At 48.1% G+C, this 12912-nt stretch overlaps 1 protein-coding gene across 1 annotated transcript in view; it reads right to left on the reverse strand.

Annotated features, from left to right (window-relative positions):
* LOC119973062 (protein FAM3C-like) overlaps positions 1–12912 on the reverse strand; it is a 126569-nt gene that overhangs the window by 78400 nt on the left and 35257 nt on the right. The window lies entirely within an intron of this gene.

A 12912-nucleotide genomic window follows, 5' to 3' on the forward strand; every position in this document is an offset into this window, starting at 1 on the left:
TAGCCTTTTGTCCTTGATAAAGTTCATAAATTTGTCCGGTGATTCAAAATAAAGTTCCTGGCCCTCAAACATGACCCAAAATCACACTGGATACATCGCGAACTTCACCCCCTTCATGAAGAGGGCCGATTTTGCCCTGTTAAATCCGGCTTGCCTTCTGGCCAATTCCTCGCCCAGGTCCTGGTAGATGCGCAACTCACAGTTCTCCCACACACAGCTCCATACCTGCTTGGCCCACCACAAAATCTGTTCTTTGTCCAGGAACCGGTGCATTCGCACCACCATCGCCCTCGGCGGTTCATTCACTCGCGGCTTCCTTGCAAGAGCTGTATGCGCTCTGTCCACTTCCAAGGGCCGCGTAAACGCCCCATCTCCCATCAACATTTCCAGCATACTTGCCACATATGTCCTCACTGAACCCTCACTGCCCTCAGGTAGGCCAACGATCCTCAGGTTCTGTCTCCTGGACTTGTTCTCCAAGTCCTCCAACTTCTCCTGCAACCATTTCTGGTGGTCCTTCATCAGCCCCACCTCGACCTCCAAAGTGGTTAAATGGTCCTCTTGCTTGGACACCTTTTCCTCCACCTTCTGAATCGCCCGTCTGTGGGTTTCTAGACCCTGTTCCACCCGATCGATCGATGCTTTAATCGGGTCCAGCGTATCTTTCTTTAGCTTGGCGAAGCTCTCCTCAAAGAACTTCACCAGCTGTACCGTTGACCACTGTGCCACCGCAAAAGCATCCTGTGCTGCCGGCTCTGCACGCGTCTGCCTTGCTTGACTATGTCTCCTTAGACGGCCACATCCAGTCCACTGCTCCATACACAGGGTGGGGGATTTCTCCCCACTGTCTCACTCTCCACCGATTTATCAAGTGAAATTCCGAAAAAAAAGGGAAAAAAGGTCCAAAAGTCTCATCACAAGCGGGAGCTCCCAAATGTGCGACCTCCTACTCCATGGCTGCCACCAGAAGTCTCACCACACCACTATTCAAGGGCAATTAGGGATGGGTAATAAATGTTGGCCTAGCCAGCGATTCCCACATCCGGTAAATTAATAAAAAACTTCCAAGAGTGTGGAAGTGGATTACATTTATTGTCTTGTTTTAACCTTGCAGTCTGTACGTAATATTAAGATTCTGAAATGTATCTGTGAAAAAGATGTTAAAAGGTTGAGGGAATGAAATGAGAGCAGATCTCTGTATTTGTTAGTGCAGAGACAGCAAAGATGAGTGTGTAAAACCTTGTCAACTGAGACAATGGGCATTGGAATGTGAAAGAGCTGACTCAGGAGCACGAGAGGGAAGGAAATAAGGAAGTTGGACCTGATGGACGGATAGGATAAGAAAACCGTTAGCCGCAGCAGTATTAGTGAACCGTGTAATGATTATGTCATAGTCACCACCCTCTACCTCGAGGATAATAATTCCATATAAGTACATGTTCTGGATCCTTGCCAAATCATTGGTGTATCTAGGAATTTAAGGGGACCACCTCTAAGCTGTGATTGTATAAAGGGACAGTCCGTACTCTGGGACTTTGGCACTTCTCGAAGGTGGTTCCCCGACTACTTAGAGATTTGTCCCGGCCGTGAATAAACGAATATTCGTTACCAACGTGTTCGAGTGTTTTACTTCTGGACTGACGAATGGCTATGTGAAAGCGCAATTCACATTTGGTGGCAGCGGTGGGATCTCCAGAGGTGTCTGCGCTACCCAACCGGCGTAATCGACTGAGCTCGTTCAAAGTAGAGGACGAATTTGGCCCCCAACGTGAGTAAAATTTTCTTTTCCACCTTGGTATTCGCCTACTACTAGTTTGATCGTTGCTCAGCTTTGCCGTTGGTTTGTCGAGAAGCCTCTGCGAGATCCAGGTCAGTCCAGCGAACCCGTTTTAAGGAGGGTAAGTGACCCCTGCAGTTATCGTCACTAGGGGCGGTCTGGGACTGCCGCCATAATTCCGGGCTGTGTTCTCTAGAATTTACAGGCGGGGTTCTCGGGACTGCTAGGAGACGATTCCGGGCTGTGTGCTCCAGACTATTAGGTAATTCTCGGGCAGTGTTCTCTAGACTACTAGGATCCAATTTATTATACCCCTCCCAAGTCAGAATCCACCACCTTATGCACCACCGCCGTCCCAACCAGCATATCAACCCCCGGCCATGAGTACAAGGTCAAGAACAAGGGGAGGAGGGAGACCATTCACGCAATTGGTCCAGTTAAAGGAACAATTGGGAGAACAATTAGACAGTCTTTTCCAAAATCTGGATGAGGACGAGGAGCGCCCGCAGTGGCTGCTCCAGTCACTACTCCGTTCACTCAAAATAACCCCTTCCAACAATACTGATTGTCGATGTTGCCTTCTCGTTTAACCTCCCCTGACTCTAAGCCTGTTCTCTCTTTAACCATTTATGGTCACTCCTATCCGTTTCTCATAGACACGGGGGCTACCATGTCTTCCGTACAGTCTCACCTCAACCTTCCCCTCTCATCAGAAACCCAACAACTATCTGGTTTCCAGGGACAGGTAGCTAGTTACCCCATTTCTTTCCCTGTGCCCGTTTCCTTCCACGGCTACACCCTCCAGCACCGATTTATTGTTACAACCAGACTAGATTGTAATCTACTGGCCCGAGACCTTCTCTGTGCCTTTGGAATACATCTTGAATGTGGGGATAACGGGATCACTGTCCATTCGCCCAGCATACCACGCCAGTTAATCACTCATGTGCACCCGCAATGGTGGGCACTTCATTTGATGCCTGAGCGGTTGTTCCACGTCACGCTGGCCTACGATTCGACCGGAGCCGACGAGGGCCTGGTCGACTCTTACAGCCCTCATCTTGAACAAGAATTCTCAGTCACCCTTTTTGCTTCTGTGAGCGGGCCCCAAGGGACTGCGGATGCGGCACAAGTGCCTACCTGGCTATGGCGCCAAGACAGGTACACCGCCCCGCACGTCACCCGCCATGTCCATTACCCCCACCATGCCAAGAATCTAGGGCCAATGGTCCGACAGGCATTGGACCAGTCTGACCCCTCTCTTCTGGAACCCCAACTCCTCCCTGGCGGTCTTACCATTACATACATGTCACAACCAGCTACATCCCAGTCCATTCTTTTACACCATCGCGCCCAGACCGATGCGACTGTATCTCCCCACGTATGGGCTGCGGATAAGTTTGATGTTGGTCTCGTCCCTACCCAGCCTATCACTATTCCTCTCCTCCCCGATGTTCAACTCCCCTCGATCCGACAATATCCCATTAAGGCCCAAGCTCGCCACTCCATCGATGCACTCATAGCTAAACTTCTCGACCAAGGCATCCTGGTTCCTTGCCAGTCTCTGTGCAATACCCCCATCCTAGCGGTGCCCAAACCTGGGAAATCAGATCAGTACCGCCTCGTCCAGGATTTACGTGCTATCAATTCTATTGTTCAGCCTCTCCACGCCCTTGTTCCTAACCCTGCGCACATTCTAGCCCAGGTTCCTGCAGATGCACTATTTTTCTCCTTTGTAGACCTCCAACATGCCTTTTTCGCTCTGCCACTCGATCAATCATGCCAATATCTTTTTGCATTCACTTATAATGGCCAACAGTATACTTGGACACGTTTGCCTCAAGGTTTTATTCACTCTCCCACTCTTTTCTCCCGCTGTCTCCAACACCAATTACAATCCCTCTCCTTTTCCCAAGGCTCCACTCTTGTTCAGTACATCGACGATCTCTTGATCGCTAACCCTACTGAGGAGGGATGTCGGGCCGATACTCAACTTTTACTCAATTTTCTGGCCTCCCTGGGTTACATTGTCTCTCCCTCGAAAGTTATGATTGCTCAACCTACTGTTAAGTTCCTTGGTGTTAGGATATCTGTCACCTCTCGTTCCTTAGATCCAGACCGGATCCGCCCTATCTGCGATTTCCCACCCCCAACGACTGCCAAGCAGCTCCGTCAGTGGCTGGGCATGGTCAATTATTGCCGTCAGTGGATCCCGAATATTACTTTGGATTCCCGCCTCCTTACCCCTTACCCCTTACACCAATGAACCCGATACTTTTTCCCTTTCCCCGGAAGCCGCACTGGCCTTTAACAGTCTCAAGACGGCCCTCCTCCAGGCCCCTGCCCTTGGTCGACCCTTATACGATCGTCCTTTTCAGCTCTATTGCACAGTTCTTGCCGACTGCGCCACAGCTGTCCTGACCCAACGCCACGGCGACCGCTGTCGCCCGGTCGCATACTACTCCTCTAAACTCGATCCGGTAGCCCTTGGCTATCCTATCTGTACCCAAATTCTTGCAGCTATCTACAACAGCCTGCAATCGGCTGCTAATATTACCCTCCAACAAGATATCACTGTCTATAGTTCCCATTCTGTTACAGCTCTTTTGGGACAGCTACAAACCCAACATCTCACGATGGCTCGTCAGAATAAATATGAGATTGCTCTCCTTAATAACCCGAAAGTCCAGTTTGCCCACTGCACCACTATCAACCCTGCTAACTTTTTGACATATCCTCCCACGGACATGCTCGACCCAACTCATGACTGCCTACAACTGTTGCGAGAGGTCTTCTCGGTCCGAGACGACCTCTCCGACATACCGATCCCGGGTTCAGATTGTTCCTTTTTCACCGATGGTAGTTCTTCCATCGGCGAAAGGAGGGATAGACAATCTGGCTATGCAATCATCGATCAAGACGGTGACGTAGTGGAAGCAGCAGCATTTGAAGTTCCCTTTTCTGCCCAACAAGCAGAATTGTTTGCATTAATACGAGCATGCATATTGGTGAAGGGAAGGAAGGTTAATATTTATACAGATTCCCGATACGCCTTCGGGGTAGTACATGATTTCGGGCAATTATGGAAAAACAGAGGATTTCTAACCTCTGCTGGTACACCCAACTCACACCAGCAGTTAGTAACCCAGTTATTACAGGCCCTTATGCTCCCAGACAAGATAGCGGTGATAAAATGCGCAGCCCATACAAAAGGCACGGGACTGATGGAAACGGGCAACAGGCAAGCGGACGAGAAGGCAAAAGAAATTTCTATATCTGGCAAAACAATGGTGCCTAGAATGATGAGGCAGACTAAAACCCCCTCGGAAAAGTCCCCCTATGAACAACCAATGCCAACCATTGCTGACATAATCCAAATGCAGGAGGACGCTCCTGCAACTGCTGTAAATATGTGGAAGAACTTAGGATGTATATATAACGAAAATAAGCTGTGGGTCACCCCGGTAGGACAAACATGTATGCCCGATGCATTGGCAGCCTGGGTGACCGAATGTGTACACTTTGCAACTCACTGTGGAGCTCGTGCCACAGGGGACATATTGTTAAAAAGCTGGTGGCACCCACGACTGCAAGAGATGGCCCAACAAATTAGCAGTCGGTGCCTAATCTGTCAACAGCACAACCCCGGTAAGGCCGTCCCCTGTGATCCTGGCACAACCCCCTTACCTGAGGGTCCATTTGAGACCCTACAAATGCATTACATTGAGTTGGAAAGATGTCAATGCTATAAATATGTGTTAGTCATTGTGGATACTTTTAGCAAATGGATCAAGGCCTACCCGACTACGGATAACAAGGCCTCGACAGTAATTAAGGTGTTGATGCGAGAAATTGTTCCGCGATTTGGAATTCCAGCCCGGCTGAGCTCTGACAATGGTCCCCACTTCATAGGTCAAATCAATAAGGAATTCTGTGCTCTGCTAGGAATAAAGCAACAGTTTCATTGTGCCTACAGACCACAAGCCGCTGGAGTGGTGGAAAGGGCTAATCAGACTCTAAAGACTAAACTCGCTAAACTACAAGCAGACACTGGGGCCACTTGGCTCAAACTCCTGCCTTTAGCACTCTTCCAACTACGTGCCACTCCCGCAGGACAAACCCACCTAAGCCCAGCGGAAATACTATATGGAAGACCCTTTCGAATGCCCTGGGACAGCAGTGTTCCACGGAATGTTCAATTTCATTACATGACTACCGAGATGGCTAATTATATATTAGCACTAACTAGAATTTTGAAAGGATTACATTCCCGGGTCCGTGCCACCCAGGAAGAGATCCCGTCCATTACCCATGACATCTCTATCAACCCTGGGGATTATATCCTAATTCGAAATTGGACACGTAAAGGTTTGGAACCTCGATGGGATGGTCCCCTACAGGTTCTACTCACTACCCCCACTGCAGTAAAAGTGGAGGGGCGAAACGCATGGGTACATATGCACCGTTGTAAGTTAATTAAGTATCCATGATGTTTTAAACTTTTCCTTTAAGTCTTAGGGACGCGGACACCAGGATGAAGTTCCTCCTCGTCGCCACAATACTCGCTACCCTACTCTCTTTCACTGCATCCAGAGGAGGGGGATATCTACCTGGAGGCTGACGTATACCTCTGTGCCGAGAAGAGACCTCACGATATGGAACGACGCCAGATCTCCGATGGATCACCACCCCTGGCCGCACCTGCACGACCATCGACGACCAGCAGCCTCGATTCCTGACTATGCAAATGTCTCTGATCCACGATCGCCACACTTGCCGGTGGAACTACCGGTGCACCAAAAAAATCAGGCTGCAAGGTCCTGACCGAAGGACTATTCTCACCCACCCGCCTTCCAGGAGGAAGCGGGCAACGCACCATATAGCTGCAAATTCATTTTTGTTTATGTCTTATGTTTATGCTAAGAAAGTGAATGTCTCCTCTTGTTGGGTATGTACACATGTCCCCACCCATGCCCATGGAGGCTTTCCCTTGATGCCTGTTCCTTTTTCATTAGAGCAGACGGCTGAATGGGTTATATACCAGAACAGGACAGTATCTAATCACTTTGCCTTACCAACCAGGTTCTCCAAGTCCTCCTCTGTTAACCACAGGAAAGCAGCCCAGGACTGGCAAAGCGCCGGTTACCAGTTACGTGCTTTTACTGGTTGGTGACAGCCACCCTACTCATCAGATCACACACCCCCGTTCTTTCATATTCAGAACCCCCAGGCCGGATCAGTCTGCTTACTCCGGGAAGTAAAAACCCCCGGAACCCACGTGTTAGGATCTAGTTCATGTAACTACACTCTTGGTTTTTCCAATTGGAAAGGCTTCGCCCTCATTAATAACATTGCTAACCACACAGGGGGTCCTGACTGGACTCAAATATGGACCTCCTCGATGGTAACTAGCCTCACACCCTATAATGGCACCTACTTTATTTGTGGCCATAAGGCCTACCCCTGGCTCCCCACTAATTGGGCAGGGTCTTGCTACCTGGGTTTCGTTGTTCCGGGCATTACGCACTATCCGCAACTCGGACATCATCCCCTCCATCGGGCCCAGAGGTCAATACCACCATGGGAGGTGGTGACTTCCCTCTTCTGGCCCCAGATAGGCACCATCTGGTCCCTCAAGAAGCACGAGCTCCTCCGCGACATATTGGAACAGGTTGCAAACGACACGGCGGAGGGACTTAGTGAACTCAGTGCAGAGTTAGTAGCCATACGAACGGTAGCCCTACAGAATCGCATGGCCTTGGATTACTTACTGGCCAAGGAAGGGGGCACCTGTGCTGTCATAGGGACCGAATGCTGCACTTACATTCCTGACAGTTCAGAGAATATCACGCAGTTGGTGGCCCATATCAGAGATGGAGTGCAGCGCCTGCGACCCACCAGTAATGATGACTGGTGGAACTGGATGTGGTCCAGTTCTTGGGCCACTTACCTGTTCCACGGGCTTATTATCTTCGTTGTCCTCTGTTTGTTGCTCTGTATCATAGCTACCGGTGTGAAATGCCTGTGCAACCGCTTAGGTGCTGTTGCATTACCACAAATGCTTCAGAAATCCGCCCCAGACGAAAAGGAAAAATTGGTTCAACCTGCCCCCGACCTACATGAGGAGATGGCGTCCCGCCAGAACCCAGTAGAGAAGGAATTCCTCCACCTCGCTCACATTTCCACCTAACATATCTTGAGTGTTATATGATCATGGAATGATCAAAGGGGGGAATGTGGAAGTGGATTACATTTATTGTCTTGTTTTAACCTTGCTGTCTGTATGTAATATTAAGGTTCTGAAATGTATCTGTGAAAAAGATGTTAAAAGGTTGAGGGAATGAAATGAGAGCAGATCTCTGTATTTGTTAGTGCAGAGACAGCAAAGATGAGTGTGTAAAACCTTGTCAACTGAGACAATGGACATTGGAATGTGAAAGAGCTGACTCAGGAGCACGAGAGGGAAGGAGATAAGGAAGTTGGACCTGATGGACGGATAGGATAAGAAAACCGTTAGCCGCAGCAGTATTAGTGAACCGTGTAATGATTATGTCATAGTCACCACCCTCTACCTCGAGGATAATAATTCCATTGGGAATTGAAGCATTTGGAACAAGGGGAGCTGATAATAGAACCACCAATGCTGGACTGTGCTGTGTTATGCTGCTTCGGATAACACAGGCTGCTACTTGATGCAGTCTTAGCTAAAGGATGCTCCAGACTCTGAAATGAGTTCAACGTGTTTATTGAACTATTAACACAGTTCTCAAATGAGTTCGACTCTGCTAATCTAACTGTAGTAACTCAGTCCAACTGTACCAGCTTGCTCTAAAACACGTGCTGGGGTGTGATGCTGCTGATCAACCCTGTCTAACTCTCGAGATGTCTGTCTGTGGAAACAGGCAGGGTGTGAGTGCTTCATCCCTTTTCTCGTGTTTATGTCATGCCCCCTTGTGGTGATGCCATCTCTGAGTGTCCTGACTGCCCATTGGTTGTGTCCTATTCTGAGTGTTCATTGGTTGCATGTTTGCATATCTTGACAGACTGAAGGAAGATGGTATGTACAAAGGCTGGAGTCAGAGAATTGGAGAATTTGGGATTGGGTTACAGCACCAGACGAGGTTACACAGATAGGCGAGGGAGACAAGGGCAATTGTGGAGTACATTAATCTGGAGCCAATTTAGGTCTGCAATGACTGGGCTGATGATGAGTGTTACAGAATATGGCCAGCTGAATTCTCCACTCGTAATGTGTTCATTATCCCAGTTAAACAGCCTGCGGAAATCTACATGATCAATTTTTCATAGCATTAAAGACCTTTGCTGAATCTTTGCTGTAATGAAAACATTTTAAAATATGAGAATAGCTATACATAATTTAGGGTTCCTAATCTAGAATCATACTAAGGGCCAGTTGTCAAGTCAGACATAATGTTTCATTATTACCAGTCAATTCTTAAGAAACTAGTTTGAAGCATCTTTTATGGAAAATCTTTGTGTTCAGTGAATGCACCGATCATAGGGATCAAATCTTTAACTTCAAAGTTCATTATTGTGATTAAATCAATCTGGATTTTAACAATGAGTTTTAAGTCTAGCAAAGGTAGAGGTGCACTCCAAACTACACCTTATTTTATTCCAGCTTCATTTTATTGCTCATCATAAGAAGCCTGAGCACAAAACAGGATTTTAGGTCAACATGAACAGACTGAAATGGGGGAGGTGCAGAGCGAGGATCTAGGCGTAGGGCAATCTGTGAGAAATACAAAATGGAATTTAAATATCCTCACGTGGAAAGAGGCTGATTCTTATTCATTTATTTTGAGCATATTTGACTGTGGAATGAATACGGTGAACCTCACTTATTCAGTAATAATGACTCAGATCTTCTGAAACCAGACCTACTCGGAAGGCGTGCTATCTTGGAAGTGTCAACTGACTCTGCGAAATGAAACAAAATAAAATGAAAATTGCTTATTGTCACAAGTAGGCTTCAAATGGGGCAGCAGGGTAGCATGGTGGTTAGCATAAATGCTTCACAGCTCCAGGGTCCCAGGTTCGATTCCCGGCTGGGTCACTGTCTGTGTGGAGTCTGCACGTCCTCCCCCTGTGTGCGTGGGTTTCCTCCGGGTGCTCCGGTTTCCTCCCACAGTCCAAAGATGTGCGGGTTAGGTGGATTGGCCATGCTAAATTGCCCGGAGTGTCCTAATAAAAGTAAGGTTAAGGGGGGGGGTTGTTGGGTTACGGGTATGGGGTGGATACGTGGGTTTGAGTAGGGTGATCATGGCTCGGCACAACATTGAGGGCCGAAGGGCCTGTTCTGTGCTGTACTGTTCTATGTTCTAAATGAAGTTACTGTGAAAAGCTCCTAGTCGCCATATTCCGGCGCCTGTTCGGGAGGCTGGTACGGGAATTGAACCCTGCTGCTGGCCTGCCTTGGTCTGCTTTCAAAGCCAGCGATTTAGCCCTGTGCTAAACCAGCCCCTTAGTGTGAATAACCTGGGAAGTCTGAACTTCCAAAGGTCAATTATCTGTTCCCAAGGATCCTTTGAAAAACTCTCAGTCTCTGAGTTAGTGTCAGACACTTCGGATAGTTCCATCTTCATTACCCGAATGGGAAACTTTGCTGATGTCTCCGAGATTTCCTCTACTGAATGAGTTCTGCCTGGGTAGGTACTTTCTGTCTGCTCAGAGTCAGAAATAGAAATTTGGATAAATACTTTAGCATTGTCCATGGAGCTGCACTTTTAAACATAGCAGGGACAGACAGTGATTATCAGTCACCTAATCAGTTGGGCAGCATGGTAGCATAAGTGGATAGCACTGTGGCTTCACAGCACCAGGGTCCCAGGTTCTATTCCCCGCTGAGTCACTGTCTGTGTGGAGTCTGCATTTGGCTGCGTGGGTTTCCTCCAGGTGATTCGGTTTCCTCCCACAGTCCAAAGACGTGCAGGTTAGGTGGATTGGCCGTGCTATATTGCCCTTAGTGTCCAAAAGAGGATAGGAGGGGTTATTGGGTTACGGGGATAGGATGGAAGTGAGGGCTTAAGTGGATCGGTGCAGACTCGATGGGCCGAATGGCCTCCTTCTGCACTGTATGTTCTATGTAATACATTAGGCAGTATGTATGGGTATAATATTTATGTTGACCCTTTTTAATATTAAGGAATCTCCAATAACACCTCATTGTATGGCCATAACTGAGTGCGGAGGGTTGTGGTAGGGGCTGGGGGGAGGTGCAGAGGGTGAATGGAGGGCCGGGGCGGACAGGGGAGGAGCCAGGGAAGTGGGGAAAGGGAAGGTGCCAGGATGGACATGGGGAAGGTGTGGGGGTAGGGGGTAAGGGAATGGAAGGTGCAAAGCATGGGGAGGGGAAGGTGGGAGGGAGGGGAAGATGTGGAGGAGGGGGTGGAAAGTGTGAAATGGAGGAAAGGAGCGGAGGGGGATTGAAGGTGCGAAGGAGGAGTGGAAGGTGCAGAGGGCAGGGGTTAGGGCTGGAGTTAGAACATAGAACATTACAGCGCAGTACAGACCCTTCGGCCCTCGATGTTGCACCGACCTGTGAAACCACTCAAAAGCCCATCTACATTATTCCCTTATCATCCACGTTTATCCAATGACCATTTAAATGTCCTTAATGTTGGCGAGTCCACTACTGTTGCAGGCAGGGCATTCCACGCCCCTACTACTCTCTGAGTAAGAACCTACCTCTGACATCTGTCCTACATCTATCTCCCCTCAATTTAAAGCTATGTCCCCTCGTGCTGGACATCACCATCCGAGGAAAAAGGCTCTCACTGTCCACCCTATCTAATCCTCTGATCATCTTGTATGCCTCAATTAAGTCACCTCTTAACCTTCTTCTCTAACGAAAACAGACTCAAGTCCCTCAGCCTTCCCTCATAAGATCTTCCCTCCATACAAGGCAACATCCTGGTAAATCTCCTCTGCACCCTTTCCAATGCTTCCACATCCTTCCTATAATGCGGCGACCAGAACTGCACGCAATACTCCAAATGCGGCTGCACCAGAGTTTTGTACAGCTGCAACAGGACCTCATGGCTCCGAAACTCAATCCCTCTACCAATAAAAGCTAACACACCGTACGCCTTCTTAACAACCCTATCAACCTAGGTGGCAACTTTCAGGGATCTATATACATGGATACCGAGATCTCTCTGCTCATCCACACTACCAAGAATCTTACCATTAGGCCAATACTCTGTCTTCCTGTCATTCCTTCCAAAATGAATCATCTCACACTTTTCTGCATTAAACTCCATTTGCCACCTCTCAGCCCAGCTTTGCAGCTTATCTATGTCCCTCTGTAACTTGCAACATCCTTCTGCACTGTCCATAACTCCACCGACTTTAGTGTCATCTGCAAATTTACTCATCCATCCTTCTACGCCCTCCTCCAGGTCATTTATAAAAATGACAAACAGCAGTGGCCCCAAAACAGATTCTTGCGGTACACCACTAGTAACTGAACTCCAGGCTCAACATTTACCATCAACCACCACCCTCTGTCTTCTTCCAGCTAGCCAATTTCTGATCCAAACTGCTGAATCACCCTGAATCCCATGCCTCCGTATTTTCTGCAATAGCCTACCGTGGGGAACCTTATCAAAAGCTTTACTGAAATCAATATACACCATATCAACAGCTTTACCCTCATCCACCTGTTTGGTCACCTTCTCGAAGAACTCAATAAGGTTTGTGAGGCACGACCTACCCTTCACAAAACCGTGTTGACTATCGCTAATCAAATTATTCCTTTCCAAATGATGATAAATCCTATCTCTTATAAACCTTTCCAAGACTTTGCCCACAACAGAAGTAAGGCTCACTGGTTGTTGGGGTTACTGGGGTTGTCTCTACTCCCCTTCTTGAACAAGGGGACATTTGCTATCCTCCAGTCTTCTGGCACTATTCCTGTAGACAATGATGACATAAAGATCAAAGCCAAAGGCTCAGCAATCTCTTCCCTAGCTTCCCAGAGAATCCTAGGATAAATCCCACCCGACCCAGGGGACTTACCTATTTTTACACTTTCCAGAATTGCTAACACCTCCTCCTTATGACCCTCAAGACCTTCTAGTCTAGTTGCCTGTATCTCAGTATTCTCCTCAACA

This window comes from Scyliorhinus canicula, chromosome 11, assembly GCF_902713615.1.
Source record: "Scyliorhinus canicula chromosome 11, sScyCan1.1, whole genome shotgun sequence".
In the NCBI taxonomy this organism is placed as follows: domain Eukaryota; kingdom Metazoa; phylum Chordata; class Chondrichthyes; order Carcharhiniformes; family Scyliorhinidae; genus Scyliorhinus; species Scyliorhinus canicula.